Source organism: Zingiber officinale, chromosome 5A, assembly GCF_018446385.1.
Source record: "Zingiber officinale cultivar Zhangliang chromosome 5A, Zo_v1.1, whole genome shotgun sequence".
Classification (NCBI taxonomy): domain Eukaryota; kingdom Viridiplantae; phylum Streptophyta; class Magnoliopsida; order Zingiberales; family Zingiberaceae; genus Zingiber; species Zingiber officinale.
The window spans coordinates 96252851-96268025 of record NC_055994.1 but is presented as its reverse complement, the minus strand read 5'-3'; the positions used below and the strand labels follow the sequence as shown (position 1 = coordinate 96268025).

At 37.3% G+C, this 15175-nt stretch overlaps 1 long non-coding RNA gene across 1 annotated transcript; it reads right to left on the bottom strand.

Annotated features, from left to right (window-relative positions):
* Positions 1-10513: 10513 nt before the first annotated feature.
* Positions 10514-11344, bottom strand: LOC121981115. Its single transcript, XR_006111740.1, has 3 exons — positions 11290-11344; positions 11088-11201; positions 10514-10625 (listed from the first exon to the last, which is right to left on the bottom strand). It is a non-coding gene; the product is annotated as an uncharacterized LOC121981115 (long non-coding RNA).
* Positions 11345-15175: the final 3831 nt, after the last annotated feature.

Here is a 15175-nt window from a genome sequence, read left to right as displayed (position 1 = left end):
GACCTGGTCTTCCACACTGCAGCGCTGGTCTACTGCTCTGCCCTGCAGACCTGCTCTGCCACTCTTATCTTCCACACTGCAGCGTTGGTCTGCTGCTCTGCCCTGCCGCTCTGCAGACCTGCTCTGCCACTCTGGTCTTCCGCACTGTAGCGTTGATCTGCTGCTCTGCCCTGCCGCTCTGCAGACCTGCTCTGCCACTCTGGCCTTCCGCACTGCAGCGCTGGTCTGCTGCTCTGCCCTGCCGCTCTGCATACCTCCTCTGCCACTCTAGTCTTCCGCACTGCAGCGCTGGTCTGTTGCTCTGCCATGCTGCTCTGGTCTGCTGCTCTGCAGACCTGCCTTGGTCTTCCGCTCTACAAACTTAGTCTTCCACTCTGGTCTGTTGCTCTACAGACCTGCTCTACCGCTCTGCAGACCTGTCCTGTCGCTCAGCTCTACTGCGTTACGGAAACCATCCCCTGCTGGCAGCCTGAGATTATCTGCTCAGGTCATTTCGATTGTAAGTTGAATTTAAATTCTGTGTAAATTTTAAATTCAACTAAGTACCCATAAATCTCCGACATTAGATTGTTTGTGTCTAACAATAAATTAAATTATTTTTAAACTAATTGAACTAATCAAATTTTGTTATTAAAATTAAGCAAATCAAATTATATTGAAAATTGGATTAATCAAATTTTAAAATATTTAAAAATTTTAATAAAAAATTATTTGGTCTAATATCAAAAATTTAATTTAATTATTATTTTTAAAAAAAACTAATCTATTTAACTTAATTGATTTTTAAAACTTTAAAATTAAATCAATTTAATAACCTATGTTTAAGGGCATCTCCAATGGGGATATTTGCAGGAGATAATCCACAAGTGTCGCACTTCCCTTGCTAGCGGTACAACCCATAGTATTATGGGGTTCCACTGGTGAAGATGGAGAATACCGCCCCTTGTTCCGTGTAAAAATTAGCTGCGCTCAGCTCAGATTGTGATCGCCCCTCCATACTTAAATTCCTGGATCCGCCACTGGATATTTGGAGGAGATATTTCTCCAAATATCCCCTCTCTCAAATATCCCCCATTGTGGGGGATTTTGAGAGGTGAATAGAAATCACCGGGCATAAAGTTTTGCCCGGTGAGGCAATCGACCGATCGGGCGTGATGCAATCGACCGACAAACGGCTTATCCAAGTAGAACACTCGGCTGGTGGGAGCACTATAGCAAGATCGTCAGGCGCTCAGTGCGGATCGACAGAATGTTAAGCAGACCAGTTCGCTTGTCCGGTCAGGAGGAGACAAGCCATTATACCCAATTACCGTAAGGAAGAGCAACCGAGGCCGACCGAGCGGAGGAGTCTCCAGCCGAGCGGCTATCCTGCTGGCTAAGCAGCGGGATCATCAGTGTATCCCTCAAAGATCCTTTTGGGAGATAGTATCGCCGACATAAAGCATGATCAACAGGCGGATCGTACGGCGGAAGGTTCCACTATCTCATTAGGTATTTGCATGTCTTATTAAGGTATAATGTCAGAGATACTTTTCTGACATGTCCTTTCATAGGATGGTTGGGGAAGCGTGCCCATGCCCTGGGAAGAATGCACGTCACCCACCAGGGCGCTATATAAAGGGGGATCCAAGCACTGATGGAGGTACGCGTTATTTAGTATTCACGTCTGTGTTTGCTGTTGCTCCGTTTCTTTCCAACTTTTCGGTGATTGACTTGAGCATCAGAGGATCAACACTGGGGATCCCTTCCCTAGCTCAGTACTGACGTTTCTTATGTTGCAGAGCGGAGCAGAGTCTACATTCAGTTAACATAGAGGCCTCATCCCCAGCTAGCTGTCTCCATGATTTTCAGACAGGATTATATTGGCACCGTTTGTGGGAATGTAACCTGTATCCGAGACGTGAAGATGAAGGATGTTGAATGACTCACCACGATGACTTTAACAAAGGAAGAGCTGGATATGCTAATACAAGCCCGAGCAGCAAAAATTGTTGAGCAACAACAGCAACAGGGGCTGGCCGACCACTAGGCACAAGAGCCCACGTCCTCAGCAGCGGGTCATCGGGCTGATGCGGAGACCGAGTGGATCACATATCCGTTCGTGCACAGAACAGGAAGCCGACTAGCACATACGGGGAGGCACCCAATGCGTCGATTCCCTTTCATTGCACATTGTTCCAAACTCCATCAAAGGAACAATGTCGAGCAGACAAGGAACGAGGATCCTCCTCAGACGATGTACTCGTTCAGGACACGTGGAAAGAGAAGGCACCAAGGAATGATGATTTGCCCGAGCGGATCAATCAACAGTTCTCTCGAGAGATCTTAGGCAACCCTTTGCCAAGACACTATACCCCACTAGCGATCGGGGAGTACAATGGAATGACCGATCCAGATAACCACCTGGCCGAGTTTGATAAAGCTGTCATGCTCCACCAGTACACCGATAAAGTGAAATGTCGGGTCTTCCTCGCTACCCTCTCCAGATCAACGCAGCGCTAGTTCAAACGATTACCGATCAATTTAATTTATAGCTTCAAAAACTTCTGAGCGACATTCTTATACCACTATGCTAATAGCAACTGTTATTAAAAGACAAGCGTTAATACGTGTACACAACTGCACTATGCCTTATTGTCATTAAAATTATTGACAGTAAACTAAAAGTTATTTTTCACCCACAAAAAATTTTATTTGAGTTATAATTGACTATAGGATTAGTTGATTCAACTCTAACATTAATTTAACATAATTATTTGGAAGATTGTCTAAGAAAGATTGACTACTTGCTCTAAAATATAAATCATTCAACCCTATGAATAAAATTTAATTAATAAATCAGTTACGTTTTAGACTAAAGAATGATTGATTATATATTTTATATAATGTTAACTTTTTATATTTAATTTTGACCAGGCGATAAAATTATTATCATGTAATAAAAAGATTATGAATTTGAATCCTAAAATCAATCTTTGATCAAAAATAGAATAAGACTGCGTATAATGGATGTTTCCCCCGACTATTTTTTTTAATAGTATTATATACGAACATTAAATTTAACAAATTTATATACATATTTTAATTATATATAACAAATTAAATAATGTACATTATCAAAACTTTTATTTTCATCATTAGAGTAAATAAAAAGTTGATTTTAAAACGGTTATATGCTTAATTTAATTTAAATATAAATTACCCTATGATATATATATATATATATATATATATATATATATATATATATATATATATATATATATATATATATATATATATATATATATATATATATATATATATATATATATATATATATTGCTAAGAAGGACGAAGACAATTCCTTAGTTGCTCTATCTTTTAATTCACTAATTATCAATGCAATTTTTATGGGATCAAATTAATCCATTAAGAATTAATGGATAAATATTTATTAATAATTTTTATCTGAGCTGGCACTTCCCATTAACAGTAATTAAAATAAGTTGGACACCTGATATATATAATCTTATTGGCGGAAACTTAAAATAAATAAATAAAAATCAGAAACATTGTGAATACTATTTTTAAAATTTTTAATTAATGAAAAAAATTATCAAAAAATGCCCCGTCATCCAAAAAATATCAAAATAATACTCCAAATTTAATACATATTTTTTTGTTCCATCTTTAAACAATAACTTTTAGTAAGTTGTATTATCTTCAATAAGTTTAGGCAAAAGTTAAAGGGCAGACTTTTCATTATTAGAGTAAATAAAAAGTTGATGTTAAAATGATTATATGCTTAATTTAATTTGAATATACATTACCCTCTAATATTTTTTTTACCAAGGAGATAGACAATTTCTTATTTTCCATACCTTTTAATTTACTAATCCATTCAACTTTTATGGGATCTGTTGGTGCAGCGGAGGCTGACAAGAGGGGGATGAATTGCCTGCACAAATTAAAACTACCCTCCTCGGATTTTTCAACTCAAAAGTACAATAACAATAATAATAAAATAACTAAAGCAATAAAACAAAACAGAAAGACAGAGAAGACCGGGAGTTAACCTGGTTGCAACCAAGAAAGTTGTTAATTCAGGGCGATGAAAAGCGCGCATTAGAAAAATCTTCTTCTCTGAATGCGGAGAAGCCTTTTACACTCTAACAGCTCAGAACTATTACTAGGAATTGATTACAGAGTTGATGGAACAATTGATATCTAATTCCTAGTTCCAGAGGCCTTTATATAGCCTCTGGAAATCCTATCTCGGATGTCCGAGACGCCTCCAATAGGGGTCCAAGGCGCCTCCATCGAGAGAGTGGATAAAACTTTATCCAAAAGCTCAACGTTCAATTCTGCCAGGTCCGAGGCGCCTCTAATAGGCATTGATAGCGCCCTCAAGCTGGAGGCGCCTCCAAGCCTGATGGAGGCGCCTCCAAGCTGGCTGACAGCTTTTTCCAACTTGCTTGCTTCTTTGCTTCGTCTTCCGAAGTCTCGTTCTTTTAGGTGATTCTGGCCAACCGAAATAGGGCTCACCCGAATCCAATTTCTGGCTTTCTCCTCAAGCAATCTTCCTCCCGGCTTAACGTCCCTCAAACGCCGCGCACGTTCGTCTTGCCCACCGGTATACTCTTCCGCAGCTCTCTCGTCCTTCGGACGCACCGAGCCCGTCGGCTCCCATCCCGTGCCGTCCTTCTCGATAGTTGCGTCTTCCGCTCGACTTCCTGTGCTCCTAAGCTCCTGCACACTCAGACACAGGGGGAAAACACAAAGCAGGACCTAACCAACTTGGTTGATCACATAAACACCCGCGGGGTCCAACAATCTCCTCATTTTTGATGTGCATCAACCCAAGTTCAAGTTAGAGTAAAAAAAATAGACAAATAGTAATTTTAAAGAGAATTATTAAACTAACATTTTAAGCATAAATTTGTAATAAGTAAAATTGCAACTAAATAAAAGTTTAAGAAAAAATTTTGAAAAAATTATCTCCCCCTAGACTTGTACTAATCTCTCCCCCTTTGATCACAGCAAAACGGGGTAAGAGTATGATATTTAAAAATATTTATCAGATTTTTAAGTTAGAATAATTTTGAGTAAGATGAATTTTCCAAAATTTTTTAAACAGAATGGAATTTTTCAAAATAATTTCTAAGTCAAAATTAATTCTTAGAATTTTCAAAAAAACTTCTAAGTAAACTGAATTTTTAGAATTTTTCAAAAATGTTAAAAACTTTCAAAGCATTATTTAATTCTAGTTTAAAGCTTTTTCAAAAAGTTAATTAAATATTTTATTTCAATATTTCAGCTTCCAGGTCGTGGCGAGGCACTAGGCCTTCTTGGTTATTGGAGCAACAACCACTTCCTTAGACAAAGCTTCATAAAGAAATTCTTTGTTTAATTTTCTCTCTTGAAAGCCTTAATTAAACAAATTAATTTAGCACAGATTTCAAAACCCAATAGAGGTTCCTTCCTACAAGATTATTCAAAAATTTAGGGGGTACATATTTCTTGGGCACTCTTCTAAGTTGACCCTGATGGTTTCTAATGTACCAATTCAATTTTTCATAAATTCTAATTTTTGATTTTGGAAATTTATTTAAACATGCATTATTTTTAAATTTTTAAACTTCAATTTTTAATTTTTCATTTTCTGATTTTAGATTATGGTACATCTCAAGTGGATATGTTTTTGCTAATTTCATTTTCAATTCAGTATTTTCTTTTTCTAATTTAAACAAATCTTTAGAAAGAGATTTGATAAATTGAAACGACTGAGTAGGGGATAGGACGCGCACCTTACTTACCTGACTTGGTGATACTCCCCCTTCACTGCAGCTTTCCTCTTCTGATGTTCCTCCCCCTTCATCTATGCTCATTTCTGAGGTTGACTCTTCTTCCAGCTGATAGCTTGCCATTAGTGCTAACCCCGAGAATTCTTCGAGGTCTGATTCAGAGGATGACGAGTCTGACCAAGTGGCCTTCAGGTTCTTGTGCTTGGAGGATTCTAGTTTCTTGTACTTTGTCTTTACCTTCTCTTTCTCATTTTTCTTTAACTTTGGGCAGTCATCCTTGATGTGCCCTTCTTCGTTACAATTGTAGCAACGGACTATCCTTGTCTTTTGATGACGTTTACTTGACTGCGATCTAAATTTGTTAGATTTAAAAAACTTATTAAAACATCTTACCATTAATGTAGCTTCGTTTTCGTCAATTGTTGCATCAGAGTCAGAAGCATTTGTTTTTGCCTTTAAGGCAATGTTCTGACTAGTTTTCTCTACTCCATTGGGCTCTGCAACTCGAGATTCGTGAAGTTCAAAAGTAGAAAACAAATTTTCTAAAGTAATTACCTCGAAATCCTTAGAGATGTAATATGCATCTACTAAGGACGCCCATTCTGGAGTTCTGGGGAAGGCATTGAGCGCGTACCGGATTGAGTCCCGGTTCGTTACTTCTTCTCCAAGGTTGGTTAGTTGAGTTATTAACTCCTTGATTCTTGCTTGGAATTGCGCTACCTTCTCATCGTTGTTCATCCGAAGGTTCGTTAACTGGGTCCGGAGGATGTCACGCCTTGCTAGCTTAGCTTCCGAGGTACCTTCGTGAAGCTCCAGGAATTTTTCCCAGAGGTCTTTCGCGGAGTCGTAGCTTCCGATTCGACTTACCTCTTGTGGTGGCAACACGCTCAGCAGGTGGAATTCTGCCTTTTCGTTGGCGACAAACTCGGCCTGCTCCTTCTTGCTCCACTGATGCTCTTCTTTGTCTTTCGGAACTTCAAAACCATATTTCATAGTTAGTAAAATATCGAAGTCGGTTTTAAAGAATACCTCCATCCGGCGTTTCCACATCGCGAAGTCTCCGTCGAACTTCGGGGGATGAATACTCGCTCCGGCCATCGTCTTGATCGTTGTGCTTCAGTCGACGGTTAGTCTTTCTGAGGTGGTCTAGCTCTGATACCACTTGTTGGTGCAGCGGAGGCCGGCAAGAGGGGGGTGAATTGCCTGCACAAATTAAAACTATCCTCCTCGGATTTTTCAACTCAAAAGTACAATAGCAATAATAATAAAATAACTAAAGCAATAAAATAAAACAGAAAGACAGAGAAGACCGGGAGTTAACCTGGTTACAACCAAGAAGGTTGTTAATCCAGGGTGATGAAAAACGTGCACTAGAAAAATCTCCTTCTCTGTAGGCGGAGAAGCCTATTACACTCTAACAGCTCAGAACTATTGCTAGGAATTGATTACAGAGTTGATGGAACAATTGATATCTAATTCCTAATTCCAGAGGCCTTTATATAGCCTCTGGAAATCCTATCTCGGATGTCCGAGGCGCCTCCAATAGGGGTCCAAGGCGCCTCCATCGAGAGAGTGGATAAAACTTTTTCCAAAAGCTCAACGTTCAATTCTGCCAGGTCCGAGGCGCCTCCAACAGGCATTGAAGGCGCCCTCAAGATGGAGGCGCCTCCAAGCCTGATGGAGGCGCCTCCAAGCTGGCTGGTAGCTTTTCCAGCTTGCTTGCTTCTTTGCTTCGTCTTCCGAAGTCTCGTTCTTTTGGGTGATTCCGACCAACCGAAATAGGGCTCACCCGAACCCAATTTCCGATCTTCTCCTCGAGCAGTCTTCCTCCCGGCTTAACGTCCCTCGAACATCGCGAACGTTCTTCTCGCCCACCGGTGTACTCTTCCGCAGCTCTCTCGTCCTTCGGACGCACCGAGCCCGTCGGCTCCCATCCCGTGCCGTCCTTCTCGCGAGCTGCATCTTCCGCTCGACTTCCTGCGCTCCTAAGCTCCTGCACACTCAGACACAGGGGTCAAACACAAAGAAGGATCTAACCAACTTGGTTGATCACATCAAAACATCCATGGGGTCCAACAGGATCAAATTAATTTATTTAAGATTAAAAGATATATTTCCATTAATAAGCTGTTAATCTAATAACACACAGCTACACTACAACAAAATCGCTTATAGACATCGGTTTTCCACCGGTGTCTATTTGATTTTCGACCGATGTCTATGAAGCCGATGTTAAAAGTCTGCCATTTTAGACATCGGGTTAAAACCGGTGTAGTATCACTTAACGACACCGGTTTTCGAATCGGTTATTAACCGGTGTACTATCACTTAACGACACCGTTTCATACACGGTGTAAAACCGATGTAATATTGTATATTAATAACACCAGTTTTGGCAGCGGTAAATGACCGATGTAATATTACTTTATAACACCGGTTTTACATCGGTGGAAAACCGATGTAATATGTATTTTTTCTAACAGCACAGATTTGATTTTAAAATCGACAATAAGAAAAAAAAATACACAAATATTCACAAATTGTACAAATATTCTTCATTCAATAATATCCATAAAATACACAAATATTCACAAATTATATAAATAATTTTCTTACAACAATATCCATAAAATACCCAAATATTCTTTTTACATCAAAAGCTAGCTAATAAATATCAAAATCAAGGTAGAACATTCTTTTAACACATCAAGGTAGAACCGCACTTCAAATGTAATCTAGCATGCATTCAGCCCACTCGAACCGCACTTCATCAATTTCAACTCTGGAGTACTTTAGATTTGTAAACTGTAAAAACACATAAATTCATCATATGTCAAATAACTAAAACAAATGTGTACATGTATCAAATAAAATAGAATACTGAGTTTTTAAAGGTTGCTGTGCAAGATAACGAATATAACATAGAATCTAAAACTTTCATATATGACACTTAGTATATGCTGCTTAGAATATAACATAGATAATTTGCTCCTTCTAATTCAAGTGTACAGATTGATAAGAACCGACAGCATCATACACCAACTTACTAGGCATGATAATGGTTGAACAAAGAAATATGACTACACAACAAATCTAGTGAAGCATAGAAGAACAAAGCTACCTCTGATGAAGAGATATACTATTTATTGTACTACCTCTGATGCCATCTTGGTATCCTGAATATCCTGCACTAAGCCCCCTATTTTCTGTGATTTCTGCTACCAACCACAGCAGCAAGGAATGCGGCAAGAAGGCAGCTGCCTCCTTAGTTCAGCACCCAAAACAGCAAGTTAGAGCTTCCTTTTGGGTCCATTCAATCCTCTAGTAAGTAGAAACTATTTTCCCTTTGGTTTATGATGGATTTGGAGTGTCTTGACCTAAGATATAATCCTCTTGTAGCCCTCTATATTAAAGGCCAGCATACATGGAAAATTCAGCATATTCTTCTGAAGTCATAACAGGGTAGGTAAACTTTACTTGTATTTTTTATTCATTTGCTTCATGTAGGAGTAAATTCCCACACATTTAATGTTTAATGATCTGCTAGGGATAAGATTAGGGATCAACATGATCATTTCCTCCCTATAGCCATGTGGTAGAGGTTGAGCTTGTAGCCTAAATAATGTAGTTAGGGGTCTCTATCTGATTAATGAAAAACATGAATATAGGTAAAAATAAAAGAGGTGAGTAAAATAATGAAGAGGGGTTAAATCATAAAAACAAAGAGTTCCCTATTCTTGAGGTACCCACAGGCATATTGACACTCACTCTTACTTCTAGTTGAACTTAAAATTCATTGGTATAGCTAAATATGGTAATGGGTACCCTTTAAGTTTGATTACCCATTTATCTTAATAGGTTAGGTTAAATTCGAGTATCAATGTGTTAGATATTTAGAGGAAGTTGAGCAGGTTAAAAATGTAATCAATACTTTAATCCTAAGGTTACCATTTACGATAGCTTATCCAGCCACTCTACTCACTGCAGCTCCTAATCTCTAATTCCTTTCTTCTTAGGCAATCATTTAGTCTCCAACTAGTATCTGATTTGTAACAAAAGCATAGCATCCGGTTTGTAACTTATTTTAGGCAAATAAAGCAACCATATAAGCTTATGAAATGAGAGAATGCTACACTCATTAATGGTTGCATAAGGATTGCTTAAGTCAACATATAAATTTTCTTTAATGGGATGTAGGTCAATTAATATGGGTTGTTTAATTCATGTGTTTTATGTTGTGTGAATTGCTTAAGGTCATCCCTAAGCTACTGTACATGCTATGTCAGAGCTAAATTCGTCCCAATTTGTAATAAACGTTTACATGCTATCAAATTAAGAGTGTCAAGTTTTGATTGGAAGTGTGGATGTTTCCAGCGGTATACAGCTTTCTGAAGAATCAAACATAATCAGATACACCGCTACAATGTGATAGTGTACATAAGCATATCACGCATAACAAGCCACAAGTCCTATCAATCTACCATTAATTATGTACTTACATTCATAGTATTGGTTCAAGTCATATCTAAGTTCATGTCGATCTCTTCACATTTATAAATTTTTCAAATAATTAATATTAGCTTCTGCAAATGATGTTGCCCCTACAGATAAAAACATTCATTGGACAATAAAGGTTGAGAAAAATAACCACCTCAAAGTTTCCTTTCAGTTCTGATTCGAGCTTTTTGGTGAGACTCTCGTTGTACAATTCCTCGTAAGCCAACTGAATCTGCTGTCTTCTCTGGCCTCCCAGTATCCTCCTATGTACCGGTATGTCTCGCTCCCTTTATCTTTCACAAACCACTGCGGTTTCCAACCACTTTCCTGCATCTTTCTCGCCTGCAACACATGGTGACCAAAACATCAAAGGAAATACTCAGGGAATAGCATTTACAAAAAACAGCAAACAATAAATTAGACATTTAGAAATCTAACTGTGAAGACAACTCAATTTTTTTAGCAATGTCACTGAACAAATTTACAACACTAAATTCTCACTATTCACCATGCATTTATATGTGTTAACCTCTTATTTTTGATGTCCCTAATTCAATTTTTCTTATGGACATGTTAGGATCCTAGGGATATCCTTGTGCAATGGATTCATGAAACTTCATATTTCAGTTAGTTTTGGATGACTGAAAAAGTTTATAATAGGCAGTTTAATGAATGATCATAAGATTTAAAAAAATGTCCCTATCGATTGCCCAAATATATAAAAAGCAACATGGAAGCAAGGCTACATAGGAGCAATGACTTCCGCACCAATTACCAATCGTAAAACAATATTCAAAACCTAACCTGGCGTTGTCTCTGTTCCAGTCTCAACTTCTCAGCATTTGCCATCTCATACTCCCCATTCTCCAAGCACCTCTGATCAGGCCTCAACCTTGAATCTGTCGGTGGCAATTTTTCCTGCTCAAGGTTGAGGATAAGAAGTAAAGAAATAAATTGAAACTTAAAACAAAGGATGCATGGATAATAATAGAACACAAATTGTAACCTTTAATCCCAGGGTCAGCTCATTTACTGTTATTGCAAAACGTGTGAGATTATATGAGGCCTTGATGAACCCATTGCTAGACATTAGGCTTCAAAGGGACAAGGCTTCAGGGATGGACAAACAGAACACTTTTGCAAACTCTTACAAGGAGATTTCCAAAGAACATAACAATACTAGGAAACATAAATAACACATGGAAATGAAGACTATAATCTCTGTGCTCCTCTTTTATGAGTTTCATTATGGAATATCACATTATCAAAGGTTTGAAAAATCAATCTTCTATCAATTATTAAAAGAAGAAAAAATCTATGTAAATCAATTGGACAAGAAGAAAACAATTTCAGATATCAAAACAATTATTTGCCTGATCCATTAAATAAAAAAAAAACTCATTTCTTGAAGATTTCTTCCTTGATCTATGTTATGATCACAAAAACTATCAGAGATAACAAGTTCATATCACTTAGAAAGATGAAACCTCTCTATTTTCTGGGAAATATGTAGATTTATTTCTGATCGGTGTTAATAAAAAGTAATCTTGAACTCATAGAGGAATGATCTAAGCATTAGATCTGCATACAACTATGTGCTATTGCTATAGATTGCTGATCGGCATAAAAAAAAAGTCATCTTGAACTCACAGACAAATGATCAAGCATTAGATCTGCAGATACCTCATTAGATCTAATGATCAAGCATTAGATCTACACTCATTAAGATAAGATCCATATAGTTAAGCCCAAATAATTAAGACAAACACATCACGATTAACATGATAAAGGTTAATTATATTAAAATTAACAACCCCGACAATAGAGGCGATGGAATATTGCAGTGATGCTTATTTCACAAAAAAAAAATGCCTTTAGTGTTGGGCATGAATGGCATCATCACATGGACAGAAGACGAGTGTGGTCCTCTATTGTCTTTAAAGACTCGCTTCAAAAAAATATATGGGAAAATGACTTTCCATAACCTTCATTATAGATAAACAAATACCTTCATAATCCCATATATTGAGGAAGCCATCCTCAGCAGCTCTTCTAAAAATTGATGCTTTGTCAAGAAACCACTGGAATAAAGTTAAAAGGACAGTAAGTTATAGCAGCACTTAACAGAAGTATTCCAATGCTAAGAATATAGTAATATAGCATGCCTGAACATAGAGAACAGCAACCTTGTGACCATCAAGTTTGTGTACTGGTGCACCAACACCACCAGAAGTTAGGTTACGTTGATCAAACATATGCACAGACTTATCAAAAAACCTGAGAAAAAAATATGATCATAGATAAAGAAATGCTAAGGCTGCATATAATCACTGACTCACAAACTCAAGACATCATGTTTATAGGAGAAAGTAACAAAATACTGCCTAAGAACCAGCAGAGGTTATAGAATGGGAACAAATAAACATCAAGAATATACGTAGTCACCAGCTCTCCTCATTGCAGCGATAACTCGTTGATAAAGATCAATTTTTAGCACAGAAATGTCTTCCACCCACCAGTCCTGACAATGCATCATTAATTTTCCTGATCTGCTATCACATTCTAAGTGAGCTAAACCAGAAACCAAATCAAAAGAAATTCGTAAACGATGCTGCAGGGGAAAATTCATTGAGTGAAAATTACCCAAAGATTTCAAATCAACTTCTCACGAAGACACAAATTCGACTCTAAATCATTCTGAAACCCTCCAATTAGGAACCAAAACTTCAAGGAAAGCTCGAATCACTTCTGACCTCTCTGTGACCCATTCTAACAAACAGGTAACGTGCAACTCTTTACAACTTGTTCATCATGGAAAACACAACACAACTCAACCTCAAATCATCGAACACCAGCCAAAATCTCTAGGAAAACCTACTGTGAACACATCAGAAATCACTGTCAAACAATTTTGGGTAACATACGCAAACCAAACAGTAACCTTCAACCGAAACCTCCAACAAGAACACATCCCACCGAGAAGAATCCAACCCGAATCGTATACAAAGAAAAACCAATCAAACACATCCACAGAAGAGGAAAACATATCGAAAGCGTCTACAAAAGAAGTAAATCAAAACATCTCCAGGAAGAACAATCAAAGCCTTTACCAGAAGAAAACCAGTCGAAATCCATACCAAATCCTCACTTTCTATGGGTTTTCCACCCCACTATACCTCATGGATTTCGAGTTATCACAGGTAGATACACTTGCCTCTTTCTTCTTCGTCTCGCCTCCACTCGTCCTCGCGTTGTGCCCCGTCAGCGGTGGCGCCGCCTGCGAAGCTCAGCTAGGCAGCGAAATTGCGCGACGAGTGGCTCTGTCGACTCGAGAAAAATGGAAAGAAGAGAAGGGTCGGCGGAATCGGGCAGGGAGATGTGACGAGGAAATGAACCCACTGTTCAAAGGGGACGGCGACGGCGAGAAATCGAGGGAGCGGAAGTTGAGGCGGCGCCAGCAGCTAGGGTCGAGGGAGGCGCGGTACCAGGACTTGCAGACGAAGGGGACGGCGACGGCGAGATCTCCGAGGGCGAGACGGCGGAAGGGGAAGAGGGAGATGAGGCTGAGGTTTAAGTTTAGGTTTAGGTTTATGTTGAGAGAAGGGGCACGATGTTGGTTTAGGTTTGGAGGGAATTTTGTGAAGTCTTTAAATTTTGGCCGGTGAAAAAATTAAATTATTTAAGAAGGGGTTTATTAACATCGGATTTTAAAAACCGATGTTAAAATCGGTGTCTATTAACCAAAAAAAGGGCGCTCATAGACATCGCCTAAAAAACCGATGTCTATGAGCTAAAATCTGCGCTCATAGACACCGGTTTTTAGAAAAACCGGTGTAAAATACTCAAAGACTTCGGTTTTAGCCTAAAACCGATGTTGTTCCACTGATGTCTATGAACGATTTTGTTGTAGTGTAGCTAGTTGGTTATCTTGCATACCTTATCACATTAAAATTATATATGCAGTTAGTATGTCAATTATATATATATAAGAAATATTTATTTAATACTATAAAATAATTCTTAAATTTTACAAATAAAATTTTATTAGTACAACCGAGAGTTTAAAATAAATAAATAAAAATTATCGTGGACGACACTCTAAGCGTCGTCCATGCTATACGTCCAAAATATATATATCCAGGTGCAAAATATATATATCCAGGTGATTGGATTCATTTCAGATGTCTGGACCATGTCACCAAAAAGCGTCTGGATTAATTCCAGACACCCCTATATATATAATAATGATATCCTGTGCGACGCGTACAGTCGTGCACTGTGCGCATCGCACAGGATATCATCGTTTTTTTTTCTTTTTAATTATTTTTTAAATTTTGAATTAAAAAAATAATTAAAATATTTTTTAAATATTTTATTTCTAGGGTTCATACTTCCCAATTATAATTTGTAAGCTATTTTTTTTAAAGATATTATTTGTAAGGTTCAGATTTTCCAATTGAATTATAGTATTTAGTAAAAAGGAAAATTAAAAATGAAATAAATTTAAATATTTATGGAGTATTGTAATATGTTTAGGAGATATATTAATGGATTAGGGATTTATATATAAAGAAATATTGATTTACTAAAATTCAAAATCAAAATAATAGATATCGTATGTTATTATTTATTTATTATTATTATTATTATTATTTTATAAAATTTTGAATTAAAAAATTAATTAAAATATTTTTTTAAAATTTTATTTTAGTGTTCATGTTTCCCAATTGGATTATAATTTTTAAGTTATTTTTTTTAAAAAAAAAAATTATCTCTAGGGTTCAGGCATCCCAACTGGATTATAGTATTTAGCAAAAAGAAAAATTAAAAATGAAATAAATTTAAATATTTATGGAGTATTATAATATGTTTAGGGAATATATTTATATAAT